The sequence below is a fragment of the Syngnathus acus genome, chromosome 6 (assembly GCF_901709675.1).
Source record: "Syngnathus acus chromosome 6, fSynAcu1.2, whole genome shotgun sequence".
NCBI lineage: Eukaryota > Metazoa > Chordata > Actinopteri > Syngnathiformes > Syngnathidae > Syngnathus > Syngnathus acus.
The window spans coordinates 14,853,630-14,868,540 of NC_051092.1; the positions used below are offsets into that span (position 1 = coordinate 14,853,630).

At 45.0% G+C, this 14,911-nt stretch overlaps 1 protein-coding gene across 1 annotated transcript in view; it reads right to left on the reverse strand.

The window, feature by feature from the left end:
* LOC119123962 (major histocompatibility complex class I-related gene protein-like) overlaps positions 1-14,911 on the reverse strand; it is a 106,194-nt gene that overhangs the window by 88,798 nt on the left and 2,485 nt on the right. The gene's annotated exons all lie outside the window — the stretch shown is intronic.

Here is a 14,911-nt window from a genome sequence, read left to right on the forward strand (position 1 = left end):
AACCTACCTTGTCCTGTCTTAACAAAAGTAGTAGAACAAAGTGCTAAGATCTTTTTGAGCTGATTGACCAGATGCAGAGGAAGCAATCAAAGTTGTTCTGTTTACACAACGTCGTAAAACACCCCCTGCTATGCTTTGACCAGAGGTCAGGGGCTTCAACCCCATCCTGTCCACTCTCACCCCACCCTGTTTCTCTCAATAAAAATGCTCTTGCAAGAGGCCTGAGTCAGACTTCATTCGATCATCGCTGTACGCACAGCGACGAATGACTCTCCATTTGCAAGTGCTTAAAAAGGGCATACTGTCTCCCGTGTGGTTCTTGCAAAAATAAGTTAGAGTGAGCACCACTCTAACAATTATACTACAGAAAAAAACTATGAGAACACAAGGTTGGATTTCAAGATTATACAAATAATTTGTTTTTAAGATCAAACGCTTTAAAGCTAATGGACTTATTCAAATAGACTGGCACAGATAATGTATCGAGGAAAGACTCAAAAACTCCCAGGGAACATTCAAAATGTATTTATTTAAAAAGATAAGGGATATAATTTGAGAGGAAAAGGCAACTTTGATAAGGGGTATGCTCGCACCAATCTCAGGAGCAGGTGCATATCATTCTATGGAGTAACTGTGTGGAATGGGCTAGAAGATAAAATGAAGGAAAGCAGAAATATAGTTCTATTTAAAAAAATGTATAAAGGAATGATATTTGCAAATTACCAAAAAGAGGAAAATGCGAGGCGGATGTGGTAACCACTCGTGCCGCCCTAATTATTAATCAATTACCGTATTTATTCTAATTATCGCCAATATTCTAATAATCGCCCGGTGTGTTAGCGATGACATAAATAAAAAAACATTGATACCTCTAATTATCGCCCATGCTGCTAAAAATTCCCCCCAAAGCGGCTGGTCCACTGGTGCAGCCAAAACCACCTGGAGCTGAACCCGCTCAAGACCATGGAGATGACAGTGGACTTCAGGCGAGACCCTTCACCACTTTCACCCCTCACTATCCGCAGTAATACTATTCTCGCCACAGACACCTTCAAGTTCCTGGGAACCACAATCTCTCGGGACCTGAAATGGACCGGCCACATAGACTCTGTTCGGAAGAAGGCTCAGCAGACGTTGTACTTCCTGAGACAGCTCAAGAAGTTCAACCTGCCGCGGGAGCTGCTGAAGACCTTCTACACTGCCATCATCCAGTCTGTCCGCTGCACCTCCATCACTGTCTGGTTTGGATCGGCCTCCAAACAAGACAAGCACAGACTGCAACGGACAATCAGGACTGGAGAAAAGATAATTGGAATCAACCTCCCATCGATCCAAGACTTGTACCTGTCCAGGACCAGGAAACGTGCAAGTAACATCTCTTCAGACCCATCTCACCCAGGTTGCAGTCTGTTTGAACTACTCCCCTCCGGACGGCGTTATAGAGCTCTGTACGCCGAAACCAGCAGACACAGAGACAGCTTCTTCCCCCAGGCTGTTGCTCACACCACTCTTAGAGTCTCAGAGTCATTGCTGTGCAACAACATCCTGCTCTCCACACCTTTTTTGAATTGTCTACACCACATATGTCAGAGTTACGGCCCGCGAATTGATTATCTATGGCCCCCTGGATGATATTTAATTACTATTAGAACCGGCCCGCAGGCCACAGCCGCCCGCTGGTGTTTTGCACGCACCAACACTACATTTCCCACAATGCAACGGTAGCCCGCGATGTCACTGCAGCGCGCACAAGCGGCTTCATTATTCATCAGTAGTCAGAGCAGAGATCAACTTTCTGAGAACAGGGTGTTTCAGGCCAGGCAGAGTACATGTTTACGGAGGTAAGAGGCAAACCTGTGTGTCTTCTGTGCGGAGAAAATGTGGCTGTAATGAAAGAATTTAATTTAAGAAGGCACTATCAAACGTCTAAGAAACACACAGACAAAGACAAGAATATGGAATATGAACAAAAGCTACAGAAGGTGGAAGAATTAAAACAAGGCCTTAAGTCCAGACAGGCTATGTTCACATATGCTAAATCACAAAGCGAGGCTGCTGTCAAGGCTAGCTTTATTGTGGCAAAAGACGTGATTTTTCTTTGAAGGAAGTATTGTTTTGTCTGTGTGCCATAAATTTTTGTATTTTATTTATTTATATTTATTTTTCAGTTGAATGGACTCAGGGCAAATTGCAGATAAGAGCCATGAGAAAGAATACAACTGATTTGATTTATTTTTTTATTTTACTATTTGAAAGCAGTGATCGGTAGATCCTAGAGCAGCACAATAATACATTTTCAGTTTATAATGCATGCACTTTTATTTATGCATTTATCTTGATATTAAGAAAACACATTTTGTTTTTAAAAACAATTTAATTTTTTGCTGTTTGGCTGTTGAAAATGTTTTCCCTTGAAGTTATTGACAGAGCCATAACAAAATATTGCCATATTCATTTAATCATTAAATAATGTACAGTGTTAGGTCTTGGTTCAATAGGGCTATGTGCAATCATTTTGATATGTTTTAATAAACATTGAACCAGTCCGGCCCTCGGCTTGTAGCAAATTTGTTTTTTTGGCCCTCGGTGTGTTTGACTTTGACATCCCTGGTCTACACTGTTTGTACCATGTGTCCTCTCTGCATCCATTGCAGCCTGGTCATCCTGGAAGAGGGACCCTCCCATCTGTGGTCTCTTCTCAAGGTTTCTCATTTCCCCTAGTTGGAGTTTTGAGTTTTTCCTTGCCCTCCTGCGAGTTTAAGATCAGGGGATGTTTGAGAATATTTGTCATTTTTCACAATTTGTCATTGTCTCTGAGACAACTGAGTGTTGTCAGTCACCTAAATGTTGAACAGAGGCTGTGATGTACCGAAGTCAAATTCCTTGTTTGGCACGTTCAAACATGGCGAATAAAAACTCTTGAATCTTGAATCAAAACCTACGTCTTCCTCCGCGACTACATGCCGACGTCATTGCGCAAGTTTAAATATGACTGATTTGACAGCACGTCGAATGTCCCTTTTAAATTGTTTTTCTCCTTAAACGATGATACAATTACACTCGTCACTCCGCTACAATATCAAAGCTGCCACCATCGTACCTGTGCCGAAGAAGCCTGCTCCGTCCTGCTTCAATGACTACCGCCCCGTGGCACTTACGCCCATCATCATGAAGTGCTTTGAGCGGCTTGTCTTGGAGCACATCCGGTCAGTTCTCCCCCCCACCATTGACCCCTTCCAGTTTGCGTACCGAGCCAAACGGTCCTCTGAGGATGCCATCTGCTCTGCCCTCCTCTCGGCCCTCACCCACCTGGAGGGGAAGGACTCGTATGTGAGGTTGCTGTTTGTGGACTTCAGTTCTGCCTTCAACACCATTGTGCCGCAGCGTCTCATCAGCAAACTTGACAAGCTGGGCCTCAGTACCTGCCTCTGCAACTGGCTACTGGACTTCCTCTGTCAGAGGCCACAGGTGGTACGTGTTGGCGACAAGATCTCCGCCAGCATCACGCTGAGCACAGGGGCCCCCCAAGGCTGCGTGCTCAGTCCGCTGCTCTTCACCCTCCTGACGCATGACTGCGCTGCCACCTGCAGCGGCAACCGCATAGTGAAGTTTGCTGACGACACGACTCTGGTGGGTCTCATCACCAAGGGAGACGAGACTCAATACAGGCTGGAGGTTGACCTTCTGACCGCGTGGTGCAGGGACAACAACCTCCTGCTGAACATCGACAAGACCAAGGAGATTGTTGTTGACTTCCGGAAGGGTCACGCCCAACACCTGCCGCTGACTATCGACGGTGCTGTGGTGGAGCGAGTGAGCAGCGCCAGGTTCCTGGGGGTGCACATCAGTGATGATCTCTCCTGGTCCACCAACACCGCGTCGCTGGCGAAGAAGGCCCAGCGCCGCCTGTACTTCCTTCGGAAACTCAGGCGAGCGGGGGCTCCTCCGGCCGTCATGACTACTTTTTACCGCGGCACCATTGAGAGTGTCCTCTCCAGCTGTATTGCTGTCTGGGGTGGCAGCTGCACTGACCAAGACTTGAAGGCCCTGCAGCGCATAGTGAAAACGGCTAGTAAGACTATTGGTGCTTCTCTCCCCTCCTTGAAGGACATTTACACCTCCCATCTCACCCGCAAGGCGACCAAGATTGTGAGTGATGTGAGTCACCCCGCTCACTCTTTGTTTGAACTTCTGCCCTCTGGGAGGCGGTACAGGAGCCTGCGCTCCCGCACCACCAGACTCTCCAACAGCTTCGTACTCCAGGCTGTTAGGATCCTGAACTCGCTCCCCCTTTCAGCGTAGCGTCCTGTTCTTGCTGTATGCACACTGGCTCGGTTTTGCCCCTCATATTTAATGGGTTATTGGTCTGTTAGTTATTCATCGCTCATTTTATTTTATTTTATTTATTATTTATTATTTATGGTTTGTGCCTTCTTGTTTTTGTTTTGTGTCGCCTACTTGTATGTCTCGTCACCGTGGGATGGAGGAAACGGAATTTCGGTTTCTTTGTGTGTCTTGACATATGAAGGGATTGACAATAAAGCTGACTTTGACTTTGACTTTGACTTTGATATCCTCACACAATTACGTTATCGGGGCGTGCGCTCGAACAGGACGATCGCGATAACATGACGTGCGCAACATGTGATGTGCGACGGTAACGTGTCGCATCGATGGAGCGTCAATTGACGCACCATGGCTGACAGGGGCTGTCCTCAGGCTGCTAAGGGCCAGGGACATAGCCTTCAGAGCGGGGGATGAGGCCGGCTTGAGAACAGCAAGGGCCGACCTGTCCCGGGGCATCAAGGAAGCGAAAAGGGCATTCTCCGGCAAGATTACCGTCCACTTCAAAGACAGGGACGCACGGAGCCTATGGCAGGGCATTCAGACCATCACGGACTACAAGCCCGCGCCGCAGAGCTGTGAGGGCGACATCCGTCTGCTCAACGATCTGAACCGCTTCTTTGCTCGCTTCGACGCTCAGAACAGCACTTGCCCGCTGAAGACCCCTCCGCACGAGCAGCCCCTGTGCCTCTCTGCCGATAGCGTGAGGAAGGGCGCTTGCCGCTATCAACCCCCGTAAGGCGGCGGGCCCTGACAACATCCCGGGTCGAGCGCTGAAGGACTGCGCTGGGGAACTGATGGGTGTCTTCACGGACATCTTTAACATTTCCCTGCAGCAGGCCATCGTCCCTTCATGTTTCAAGGCTGCCACCATCGTACCTGTGCCGAAGAAACCTGCTCCGTCCTGCTTCAATGCCTACCGCCCCGTGGCACTGACGCCCATCATCATGAAGTGCTTTGAGCGGCTTGTCATGGAGCACATCAGATCCATTCTCCCCCCCACCATAGACCCCTTCCAGTTTGCGTACCGAGCCAAACGGTCCTCTGAGGATGCCATCTGCTCTGCCCTCCACTCAGCCCTCACCCGCCTGGAGAGAAGGGACTCGTATGTGAGATTGCTGTTTGTGGACTTCAGTTCTGCCTTCAACACCATTGTACCACAACGACTCATCTGCAAACCCGACAAGTTGGGCCTCAGTACCTACCTCTGCAACTGGCTACTGGACTTCCTCTGTCAGAGGCCTCAGGTGGTACGTGTTGGCGACAAAATCTCCGCCAGCATCACGCTGAGCATGGGGGCCCCCCAAGGCTGCGTGCTCAGTCCGCTGCGCTTCACCCTGCTGACGCATGACTGCACTGCAACTTACGGTCGCAACCGCGTGCTGAAATATGCCGACGACACGACTCTGGTGGGTCTCATCACCGGGGGCGACGAGACTCAGTACAGGTCGGAGGTCGACCTTCTGGCCACGCGGTGCAGGGACAACAACCTCCTGCTGAACGTCAACAAGACCAAGGAGACCGTTGTTGACTTCCGGAAGGGTCACACCCAACACCTGCCGCTGACCATCGACGGTGCTGTGGTGGAGAGAGTGAGCAGCACCAGATTCCTGGGGGTGCACATCAGTGAGGACCTCTCCTGGTCCACCAACACCGCATCACTGGCGAAGAAAGCTCAGCGCCGCCTGTACTTCCTGCGGAAACTCAGGCGAGCAAGTGCTCCTCCGGCCGTCATGACTACATTCTACCGTGGCACCATTGAGAGCGTCCTCTCCAGTTGTATCGCTGTTTGGGGTGGTAGCTGCACTGAATACAACTTGAAGGCCCTGCAGCGCATAGTGAACATGGCTGGTAAGATTATTGGTGCTTCACTCCCCTCCCTGAAGGACATTTACACCTCCCATCTCACCCGCAAGGAGACCACGATTGTGAGTGATGTGAGTCACCCCGCTCACTCTTTGTTTGATCTTCTGCCCTCTGGGAAGAGGTACAGGAGCCTGCGCTCCCGCACCACCAGACTCACTAACAGCTTCATACTCCAGGCTGTTAGGATCCTGAACTCTCTCCCCCCTTCTGCGTAGCGTCCTGTAATTCTGCGCTATATTCTGACTGTCTGCTGTATGCACACTTGCTCCATTTTTGCTCCTCTTATTTATTATGTTATTTGTTTATTTATTATTTATTCATCACTTATTTATTCATTGTTTGTGCCTTCTTGTTTTTACTTTTTGTGTTGTTTACTTGTATGTAAATTGTGTACTATGTCTTGTCACCGTGGGATAGTAGGAACGTAATTTCGATCTCTGTGTGTCTTGACATGTGATTGACAATAAAGCAGACTTTGACTTTGAGAGGTAGATCAAAACAGCCGCTGTTCTAGTGTTAAGAACACCAGTGAGATGCAGTTATTGCATACTACATATAGTAGTATGGTATAGTTTGCTCCTAGTCTTGCCTGCAATTTTTAGTGTTTTCTTGAGAGCTTTCTGGCCATTTGTCGAATGCAAGTGTACCACCATTGTACAGGTTAGTTAGAAAACCAATTTTGTTTTTTCTGTGGACTATATGTTTTTTGGAGCATGTGCTCTGGTATGCTAGCACGCCTGCTAGCACTAGCCAGCTTTGCTAGCCTTGCTACCTGTTAGCCGTGCTAGCTACCATCAGCCTACACAGCAGCCCACCTACCATCTGGCTACTGCAGCCTACAGTGGCTACCACCAGACTGCAGAGGCCCAGCTACCACCAGGCTACTGCAGCCTGCAGCCTATAGCTACCACCAGGCTACTGCAGCCTGCAGTAGCTACTACTAGACTGCAGAAGACCAGCTACCACCAAGGAGTGTCCTCAAATCTCTCCAACATGTCTCCAACGCCATCAAAACCGGTAAACTGCACAGAGTGTAAGCGACTGAATCAGAGGATATTCCAGCTTGAAATGCAACTTGGAATACAGATTGAAACACTACATCAGATATGTGAAAATGACAAATTCACGGACTCGGTAGCAGCTGTGGAGCAGCTCATTGACGCTTATCATGTAGCCAAAGTAGCACCAAATGCTAACGGACAGACACAGATTGTTATAGACGGGGCTATCAACGTGGAGGCTCCCGCTACAGATCTGACCGACACACTTCCCTGGATATGTCCTAACACTACTGAACTAGTGGTGGAAACTCCCAGGATGCTCTCTGATGTTGTCCGTAACCCTGGATTAGCTGCAGAAGCTCCGACGACAACCGCTTACTGGCATCGCAATGGAGCCAGGCCAAAAACATCAACACCAGCTGTCAGCCCGAGAGGCAAACCGGGCAAGAGATTAGATATGAAAGCATCAACACTCACTCCTACACCTGATCTTCCACTACATAACAGGTATGAACTATTGGCAAGGGATGAAATGTTGGATAATAACTGTAATGAAGCCGCAGATACTAATCACACTGCTAGCGCTAAGGCTAATCACAACCCCAGGAACAGTCCCCAAGCCATGGACAGGCCGAGGGCCAGAAGAAACTTTGCTAACTCCAGAACTGAACCACACACTCTCTTGATTGGAGACTCAGTAACTAAATTTGTTAAAATGCCAAAGACTGAAAACATTAGCATGGATAACACGACTGTATCTGAAATTGCAGAACTGATTCCAGTTATCTTAAATACATGCCCAAGAAATATGAGAATCATTATCCACACTGGGTCTTTTGACATTCTACATAAGAAAACTGGGTCTGAGATTCTGAAAAAAGACTTGACCCTGTTGCTAAACATACTGGATGACCATCAGTCACAGTGTGTGTACATCTCTGGCCCCATTCCAACCTTAAACAAAGGAACGGAATCTTTCAGTAGACTTCTTGGCCTAAATACATGGCTGACATCGGAGTGCTTCAAACATGGAATACAGTTTATTGATAATTTCAATATCTTTTGGAATTGTAAAGACCGATTCCAGCCGGATGGGATACATCCAAACATCTACGGATCCAGGCTACTCAGTGCCAACATTTGTTACGCCGTTGGGACACCATATCAAAGACATGGTGTCCTATCAAAGATAAGAGAAGACAGCTGGCAACGCACAAAGGATAGCCCACCGAAGACGTCAGCACGCAATCACCCCCCCTCCCTCCTCCCAGGATCCATCTCCCCCCCTCCCCCCTCACAGGATTCCTTTCCCCCCCTCCCATGTGGACCATCAAGGACAGCACACACTCCCCCTCCTGCACACCCCCCTCCATCACATCCCACCTCACCAGACCCACTGTTCCAGATCACCCAAGGCAATCGAAGGATGTCTCTGTGCCTATCGAGGACCCAACGATCCCCCTGCCCACCTTCCCCTCAATCACAAATCCCCCCCACACCACAATCACAAATTAAGGAACTGGTTAAAGCTGCCAGTCAAGCTGATGGACTACTAAACAGCAGCAATAACAGACGCTCAGGTATAAGACAAAGATGAGACAGACCCCATGCCACCTCTTTAAACATACCGGTAATATTAAACAGCCGGTGGTATGGTCAAACACATCGTAGTAACCATAGACCATCTGGTACTCGTCTCAGTAACCTTACATGTCTTAATGTCCAGCCAAAACCAGTCCCTGTTATTGAAACACAACAACTGAAATTAGCTCTTTTGAATGTTAGATCTTTGGTTAACAAATCTTTTTTGGTAAATGATCTGATCATTGAAAGGAATCTGCACTGTATATGTTTGGTTGAGACCTGGCTAAACAATAACAATGGTGTAGCAACACTGATGGAAGCTTGTCCTCCAAACTACAAGTTCCATCAGTCTGTCAGACATGAAAAAAGGGGCGGGGGAATAGCAGCTATTTTCTCTACACAGTTTGTGGGTAATAACATCGACCTTGGTGAATTCTCATCATTTGAATATCTTGCTCTTGAACTTAAAACAAAATTACCAGTACTCATTATCACATTATATCGGCCACCAAAATACTCATCATTATTTCTACAGGAATTCTCAGAGCTGATTTCACTTGGAATCACTAACTATGACAGATTAATTCTGAATGGAGACCTAAATATTCATATTAATAAAAAGAACGACTCCAAAGCTATAGAACTGGTAAACCTACTAAACAGTTTTAATCTTACCCAACACATTAATGAAGCCACTCACCAGCATGGTAACACTTTGGACTTAGTAATAACAACAGGAATAGACATTGATAATATCTCTGTATGTGAATTGCCTATCTCTGACCATCACTGTGTATCTTATAATGTAAAGCTAACCTTAACACAGACTAAAAGGGAAATTTTAGTTCAAAAGCGATTCCTAGATGAGCAGGCTGAAGCAGAGTTTTCTGATATTATGAGGTCATTTGAGCCATACAACTATGACTCCTCTCTAAATGACATAGTTGAACATTTCAATGGTATCTTGTTGTCTGCTCTGAATACTGTTGCACCGCTAAAGGTCAAAAGGAAAAGTACTGACAGAATCTCCCCATGGTTAAACAATAGCAATGTCAGGCAAACCAAGAGAGTCTGTCGGGCAGCTGAAAGAAAATGGAGGAAAACTAGACTCACAGTTCATCGTGATATATACAGAGACGCCATGACTGCTTATAATAAAATAATATGTCTGGCAAGAAAGGATTACTTTTCTAAGATTATTTCAGAGAACACTGGAAACTCTAGAATATTATTCTCCACTATTGATCAACTACTCAACATTGCCCCCACACCCCCACAGTTCTCTGCATCAAAATGTGAAGAACTCGCATTATTCTTCACTAGTAAAATAACTTCAATTAGAGCCAGTATTGTTGCCGATATAAACATAGATGATCTCAGTAAATCCTATAAGAATTGTGTAACCATGGGAACATTCACCTGTATTACATTGAATGAGCTTTGCAAGACTGTCACTGAGTGTAACTCCTCCACTTCAAGTATTGACCCTGTACCGACAGCATTCTTTAAGCGGGTATTCAACAGTGTTTCAAGTCATGTCCTAAACATTATAAACACATCCCTTCAAACAGGCATCTTCCCAGATGCCTTTAAAACAGCTGTGGTAAAACCTTTATTAAAGAAGCCCAACCTAGATGGAAATGTACTGACCAGCTATAGGCCGATATCCAACCTTCCTTTCATTAGTAAGATACTTGAAAAGATAGTTTCAGTGCAAATAAACTCGTTTCTGAAAGAAAACAATATCCTGGAGGAATTTCAGTCAGGCTTTAGAACATACCACAGCTCTGAAACTGCTCTTACTAAAATAATCAGCGACCTCAGATTAAACTCTGATGAAAACAAGGTGTCGATTCTTATCCTCTTAGACCTAAGTGCAGCGTTTGATACCATTGAGCATGATATCCTAATCAATCGTCTTGAAAGGTTAGTCGGTCTTTCGGACTGTGTGTTAAACTGGTTCAGAACATATATCAAAGGGAGAAAGTTCTATGTCAGTTTAGGAGAGCATGTGTCCAACACACATGACAGTCGCTATGGGGTTGCACAAGGCAGCTGCCTTGGTCCACTATTATTCTTACTTTACATGCTGCCGCTTGGCGACGTCATCAGAAAGCACAATGTATATTTCCATAGTTATGCGGATGACACACAATTGTACATATCTGCAGAACCCAATGATGCTACACCTATAAACTCCATCACCAACTGTCTTCTGGCTATAAATAAATGGATGAGCAACAATTTCTTAAAGTTAAACGAGGATAAAACTGAAATCTTGCTAATCGGCCCTAAAACTAAAAGAGAAATGCTGTTTAATAATTTGGGGAAATTAACTCCCTGGATTAAATCCGAGATTACAAGTCTTGGTGTTATCTTAGATTCAGATCTAAGCTTCAGGTCCCACATTAACAAGGTTACCAAAACATCATTTTTCCACCTTAGAAATATAGCCAAAGTAAGAGCGTTCATAAATCAAAATGATGCTGAGAAACTGATTCATGCCTTTATTTCAAGCCGGCTTGACTACTGTAATGCACTCTTTACTGGTCTCCCGAAAAAAACCACTGATAGACTTCAGCTCATCCAAAACGCTGCAGCTCGCCTATTAACCAGGACCAAGAAGAGAGAGCACATTAGACCAGTTCTAGCTGCTCTGCACTGGCTTCCTGTAACATTTAGAATTGATTTTAAAATCCTTCTCCTTCTATACAAAGCCCTCAATGGGCAGGGACCAAGCTACATTGCAAACTCTCTTGTTAGCTAGATACCTCCAAGAACCCTGCGATCATCTGCTGCTGGTTTATTGGAGGCTCCCAGCAACAGCAGAAAGAAGATCGGTGATGCAGCCTTTGTTAATTACGCCCCCAAACTATGGAACACACTGCCAATAGGTATCAGGGAGGCCAGGTCGCTAGATATTTTCAAAACAAAACTTAAAACTCATTTCTTTACCCGAGCATTTAACTAATTACGTTTTATAAATTTCATTTTAAGCCTAATTTTATCTTTATCTTTATTTTATTTTTTACCTTTTCTTAAAGATATATTCTTTATTTTATTAAAGCGTGCTCCTATTTTAAACTCACTTTATTAATTGTGTATGCATACATTAATGTTTTGTTTTTATGTATTCATGTTTTTCTTTCATTGTTGTAAAGCGCTTTGAGCTGCATTTCTTGTATGAAAGGTGCTATACAAATAAAGTTTATTATTATTATTATTATTACATAAGGAAAATATACATACTATCGCCCATTTCAGTGCCCCTTGGCGATCGGACATAAAGTGTTCTCTATTAATCGCCCACCCCCGTTGGACATAAACCTTCTCTAATGATCGCCCTGGGCGATAATTAGAATAATTACGGTATAATTATTAGGAGGATTATCGTGTACTAACCTCACTAAAGTCAAGGCAGAGAGTAATTCAATCAAAATATTATTCAACTGTTTACTTTGCAGTGTCATTCACACTTTGCACACACGAAAAAAAATTGAAAACTCAAAGTAAGTAGTTGTCTGAGGACATCAGTGCTATAATCCGCAAACACATGGATTAAAGGATTTAATTATTTTGCCTGAAAGCTTTTTCAGGCCAAATTGTGTTCCCCGGTTCGTTTAAGTACTATGAAACACATTGACAGCAGTTTCTTTTTTGTCACACAGTTATTCTCAAATGTTTTCATGTAAGAAGGAGTGTAGACTGTGTACATGCCCTTAGCCCAATAGACCTACCGTATTTTCTGGACTATAAACCGCTACTTTTTGCACAAGCTTTGAACACTGTGGCTTTTAGTCCGTTGCGGCGTCTCTATGGATTTTTCGTGATTTTTGTGATGTCTCGTTAGCAAAAAGGTTGTGGACTGCTGTTGTGCGGCACCGCTTTGCTGGGCGGAGGGACATGTGACCAGACACACGGTCACTGGGGAGAAGAGTGGTGTGTTGATCATGTCCATCCGCCAGGCAAATAGTGTCGCACAATTGACACGAACAAGAGACAGAACGAGATCAAGATGGACATTTCTAGAGAAAGGAAGCTTTTATACACAAACCTTCATTATAGGGGACAAAATAAATGCATATGATGCCACTCTTAAGTTAAAGGCAGTCGATTTGGCTCTTAACGAAGGAAAAAGAGGTGCTGCGTCTACTGTTGAGGTTTCTTCTGGCCACCAGCGGGCACTGGGCTATTGTTGATGTGCTTCTTGTTGAGTCACCCTTTTCATTATTTTTTTTCCGGGTCATGTCTTCTCCGGAGTTTTAGGTGTAGTATCGCATTGCCAACTTTACCCCCCCTGTAAGTGGTCCCATTTGATTTATTATTAGTTGTGTGCTGCTAGTGTTCCCTGAACATTAAGTTTATTATGGTCGTCGCTGAGATTTATGCATGTTTGTAGAGCTCCGTCATCTCTGTCAATTCTGACCCACTCTGATTTACCTCTGATTGACTAACACCAAGGCCTTGGCTAGCTTAATTGGTTGCGAGTAGCATCAGTTTAATACCTGATGATTTAATTGGATAGCCTCAGAGACCACAACAAACACACGTATAGCCTTTTTAAAATTACCCATGCGATGGGAACTAATGCACCCCCATACCATCACAGATGCTGACTTTTGAACTTTGCGTTGATAACAGTCCGGCTGGTCCGCTTCCTCTTTGGTCCGGAGGACACCACGTCCAGTGTTTCCAAAAACAATTTGAAAAGTGGACTCATCAGACCACAAAACACTTTTCCATTGTGCATCAGTCCATTTTACATGAGCTTGGGCCCAGAGAACCCGGCAGCGTTTCTGGATGTTATTCATATACGGCTTTTGCTTTGCAAGGTAGAGTTTTAACCCGCACTTACTGACGTAGTGACGAACTGTATTTACTGACAGTGGTTTTCTGAAGTTTTCCTGAGCACATTTGGTGATATCCTTTACACACTCATGTCGGTTTTTAAAGCAGTGCCGTCTGAGGGATCGAAGGTCACGGTCATTCAGTCTTGGTTTCCGGCCGTGGCGCTTACGTGCAGTGATTTCACCAGATTCTCCGAACCTTTCGATGATATTATGGACCGGAGATGTTGAAATCCCTAAATTCGTTGCAATTTTGCTTTGAGAAATGTTGTTCTTAAACTGTTCAACTATTTTCTCACGCAAAGTGGTGAACTTCGCCCCATCCTTGCTTGTGAATGAGTGAGCATGTTTGGGGAGGTTCCTTTTATACTCAATCATGGTACCCACCTGTTCCCAATTATCCTGATCACATGTGGAATGTTCCAAATAGGTGTTTGATAAGCTCAGTGCCCTAGTGGTAGAGTGTCCGCCCTGAGACTGGAAGGTTGTGGGTTCAAACCCTGGCCGGGTCATACCAAAGACTATAAAAATGGGACCAGTTGCCTCCCTGCTTGGCACTCAGCATTAAGGGTTGGAATTGGGGGGTTAGATCACCAAATGATTCCCGAGCGCGGCACCGCTGCTGCTCACTGCTCCCCTCTCCCCCAGGGGATGGATCAAAATCACATGGGGATGGGTTAAATGCAGAGGACAAATTTCACCACAGCGCAAGTCGCTGGCCACACATCTTCCCCGATTTACTTTAATATTCAAACTCCATTCTCTCATTGTCACATAACTAGATTCCTTGTCACGTGAGATATATACAACAGGTGAAGTGTTGCATACAACAGTGACATTTGCCATTTATCCTGTGTATGTTACATTGATTTTTAACACCGGCATTTAAAAAAAAAAAAAAAAAAAGGCGCGTCGCCAACTTGGTAAGTATATGGTAAGTATGGTAAGTATACATACACGCAAAGTCGCCTGTCTACCGACATATGTGAAACGCAAGTGCCTGGCAAGCCTCCTTCTCAATGTGTGCACTGTGCAAGGGGAGATGGCTTGAAGCGTAGAAGAGCTCGCTGTCTCCCATCCGCTCCTTTTTGAAATGCATGATGCAGAAATTGACAGTAAAAATTAAAATGTATTGTTAAATGTATTGTTATATCAACAATGGATGACATCAAATGCAGTCAAATAGATCACCAATGTGGCATGCAATGTAAAAGCTTATACAGTGAATGCATGTGTACGTACATGCATTGACACTGTACTCATTTAAAC